The 4,078-nt window shown below is 43.1% G+C and overlaps 1 long non-coding RNA gene across 1 annotated transcript; it reads left to right on the top strand.

Annotated features, from left to right (window-relative positions):
- The first annotated feature begins 2,654 nt into the window (after window positions 1-2,654).
- LOC148802339 (uncharacterized) lies at window positions 2,655-3,319 on the top strand. Its single transcript, XR_016083006.1, has 2 exons — window positions 2,655-2,791; window positions 3,022-3,319. It is a non-coding gene; the product is annotated as an uncharacterized LOC148802339 (long non-coding RNA).
- The last annotated feature ends 759 nt before the right edge of the window (window positions 3,320-4,078 follow it).

Here is a 4,078-nt window from a genome sequence, read left to right as displayed (position 1 = left end):
ACCTCCTCGGCGTATGGGGGCCTCTTTCTCCACCCTCAGCTGAGCAATCCTTCGTAGTTAGCCTCTTCCCCCTCAGAGGCTAGAGGGGCTTGGCAGGCCTCCTCATGGTAGGCTCCTTGCCCTTCCTAGCCTCGATAGGTCCTCCCGTCTTCTCGGCTCCCATTGGAGCCTTCAGCCGAGGTACCTTCTCGACTATAGATTTTCTAGGCAGCAGCTTCCTTGGCTACCCCTCACCCGGGCTCCTCTTCTTGGACTGGGTCATCTCCAGCAAAATCTCTTTGGTGTTACCCTACATCTTTGCAAAAGCACAATGAGCAAGTTAGTACATAGGAAAAAAGGAAGAAAGCCAATAGTAGGAGCTCCCCTACCAAGGCAGGCGGGGTTGAGGCCAGCCCACACCAAAGCTTCCTCTGACACCAAGGGCTTGGTGTGGATGGTCCATGATACCCGAATGCGGGTCATCACTTCAGCCTCCTCATCCTTGTGCAAGAGCATTATTCTCTCGGCCACGAGATCCGGCTCCCCCGAGTCCGACCTGAATGACCAGTCCTCCAAACAAGACATGAAGAAGTACTTCTTCCAATTATGGACGGACAATGGGTTGTTGACCACCCTTCCATGATGGGCCTAGAAATAGTACATACCTTCCCCAGAAGAATGCCTCATCAGAACAAACATGCACCGAAATATCTTCTCGGTCACGTAGACATCTCAGAGCTGGGCCATTACCACCACAGCAATGATCGTCCTCACGGCATTAGGGGCAAGCTAACTGAGAGAGATGTTGTAGCACCTCAACAGCTCGGGGATGAGGGGAGGAAGGGGGAACCTAAGGCCGAGTGGAGGTAGTGCTCATGTACGCACACCTCCCCCTTCTCTGGCCGCCAAGGCCGATCACCGGTATCGGGGACTCTAAGCCGATATCCCCTCAAAATATGGTACATCTTAGCAGGAGCCTTCACTTGCTCTATGCTAAGTTTTCTATCCATGTCAGAGCACGGGTAGCACATTATTTCTACAACTCAGGTCGTGGCCTCGGCTATGAACTCAGGGCTCGGCTCTTCACCTTCATTGCCCTCCACCACCTCGGACGAAGCCAAGGCATCAGCAGTGATGCCACCTCTCAGTCTCGTAAAGCCGGCACTTTCATCGAGAGAGTCATTGCCCCGCCAACTACACTCGGTGCCTCCAATACCAGTCCTCTCCCTCATTACTCAGATCTTGGGCCTTTGAGGTGAGCCCTCGGACTCACTGTCATAGCTCTTGCTATTATTGATGGATGTGGTGGGACGAGGCAAGCTTGCGCCCGATAAGTTAGGAAGGTCATAGCATTCAGAACCAGAATTGGAGTAAGACATGGCTAAGGATGCAGTCTTTTACCTAGTAGTCAAGGTCTCTAGAAGTTAAGGGATTGGCTAAGAAGGTGGCCGATGTCTCTAAAATCTCAAGCTGAAGAAAGCAAATGGTGGTGACCACCTTAACCAACACCCAATTTAAAGGAAATTGAATGGTTCAGATCGTCTTTGATCTAACGGCCACAGAGCAACTGACCTGACAGCCCAATCCGACGTGTGACCTGACACGCCATCTAGTGCCTCCCAGTGATGATGTTACACTCTCTTCGACTGAAGCCAAGGCCTCCATTCAGCCATCCTCCACGGCCTCGAGAGTGGGGGCAAATGATGTAGGCACATGCGGCAGGGCCAAGGGTACCATGTGGCATCAGCCAAATAAGATCTTGGTCGTCCGCTGCTAACAACCTCCAACCAACTCCCATGCGAGCTCAAGTATAAATAAGTGTGTCACTCCCTAGGTAAGCTATCTAGGCTCCTTCCTAAATCTCAATCTCCCTAGCACTCGGGTGACCTCGTCTGAGCTCTTTCCTCAGGCCTCGTCTAACCCCCTTTGAGCACTTAACTAACTCGACTGTCGAAATCTCTGCCCTGTGATAACACCTAGGGCCTTTTACGTGCTCTCTAATCCTCAGGTTGGACATTGCAGCCCTCAGACACCTCAGCCCTCGGCCCATCCTTGGCAGCAGCAAAATTTATTAAAAATATTTATTCATATTAAATTAACAATAATTATTTTCTGTAAATCAACATTAAATGAAAAATACATTTTTTTAAATTTTAGATATTAACAATAACTTTGAATACTTTTAGTTAATTAACAATAAATTTTGATTATAAATTTATTATTAATTAATAATAAATAAAATTATTAAATCTTTCAATTTTTCCATGCATCACAGGGGTCCCGATAGTAATAATATAAAAGACATTTCCAATGTTAAAAACACTAGAATTAAGACACCTGGAACCTGGAGACATGAGATGATACGAGAAATATTCAAAAATATCGCGTTACATGTTTTGCTCTGTAATATCAATTATCAACAGCCCAACGAGAAAAAAAAAAACACTTCTTCTAAGTTCTATCCATAGGTCTCGTATAAATCCAGTTTCAAACATTTTTCTTCCCACTTTCTTAAAACTTCTAAAAGCAGTTCCGTCCTGCGGTGGAAGAACTGGCCGCCGGAAAAACCGTACAACCCAACTCTGATCTCAATAAAATGGGAACCCAAGAAGGACCAAAGAGGGTTTCAAATTCTCCGGCGAGAAAGGAGGGAACAGTGAGGTATGGGGAGTGTAGGAAGAACCACGCGGCACACATCGGCGGATACGCAGTTGATGGGTGTCGAGACTTCATGCCTGCTGGAGAAGAAGGAACCAGTGCTGCCCTCAAGTGTTGTGCCTGTAATTGCCACAGGAACTTCCATAAAAGGGAGGTGGAGATCGAGAGTTTCCGTGACTGTTCATCAAATTCCATGTTGTATAAATAGTTAAAATTCTTATGGTATTAGTGATCTACTTGTTGATCTTGTTTTGTGGGTTTGAAATATGATGATAGGTTTGAGATAAGGTCTGTTAGATCGAATATTCATATGTGGTTATGCTTTGATTACCATGTTTGCTTCCTCCAGATGAAAATTTCTTTGTTTTTACTTTTCTTTTGCAGGATAATGGTTCAAAAGAAAAACCGACATGGTCGAACATAAAACCTCTTCAGTCTTCACTAGGATAAAGAGATGAAACGACTCTCTTGTCTCTGTAAAATATTTACTCATTTCAGGGAGGAGAAAAATGAAAGGGCTCCGAAAAAAGACGGAAAAGGAAAAGATGCATCTGTAGGGGAAATGGGTTTCTTTTGTAACTCTGAGAAACTAGCTTCTTACGTAAAAAAAAAAAAATGTGTGTAAGTTGTAAAGGTTATTGTGTTCGCATTAATGAATCTTTTGTTTGCAATTTGGTTTAAAGGAATTTGATGTTTTATTTATTGTACTCTCAGTGGACTGGGATCTCACGATCCTACCCACATGACACTACAGTTCTACATTGATAACATCTTCTATATTTAAATGTTATCATCACGAGGAGATGTTCCCAATGTGTAGCTGTAGTGTCTTGTGGGTAGGAGATTCAGATTGCTCCCAGTGAATCAATGAAAAGGGAAAAAATTACTAAAAACAGTTTCTATCCCACCCATATATACCATTCCTTCCTTCTGATATCATTATTATTTAAAGGAATTCTAATCATTGTGTGGTGTAACAAAAAAAGAGGCATTAATCTACTTTTTTTGGGTAAATTGCTGAAACCTCCCATGAGATGAGAAATGAAGTTTCTAACCATTGTTAAAACTTCCCCTGGATTCTAGAGTGTAGTAATTGCAATGACTTCCATTGAAATTTCTGATATAGCTGATAAGTAGAACCCCTCTATTAGAATCCCGTAACAAGAGGCACAAAAATGTCCTAAGTACCCATGCAGTTACTTTTGAGACTGCTTTCCACAGGATAAAACAGAAAACAATACAATCTTTATGGACAAAAAAGAATAGAGTTTAAAGTTGCAACTTTACCTTTGGGTGATTGATATGAAGGGTGAATTTGGAAAATAAATCAATCTTGAAAGAGAGATTGGAAGGGTTTGGGGTAGCGATTCTTATAAAAAAAAAAATAGAAAATAAACATTTTAGTCAAAAGTAACTACATAGGTATTTTGAACATTTTCAT

Source organism: Nelumbo nucifera, chromosome 2 (assembly GCF_055504915.1).
Source record: "Nelumbo nucifera cultivar China Antique chromosome 2, China Antique-T2T, whole genome shotgun sequence".
Classification (NCBI taxonomy): domain Eukaryota; kingdom Viridiplantae; phylum Streptophyta; class Magnoliopsida; order Proteales; family Nelumbonaceae; genus Nelumbo; species Nelumbo nucifera.
Note: the sequence above shows the minus strand (reverse complement) of the source record. Positions and strands in the feature narration are given on the sequence as shown.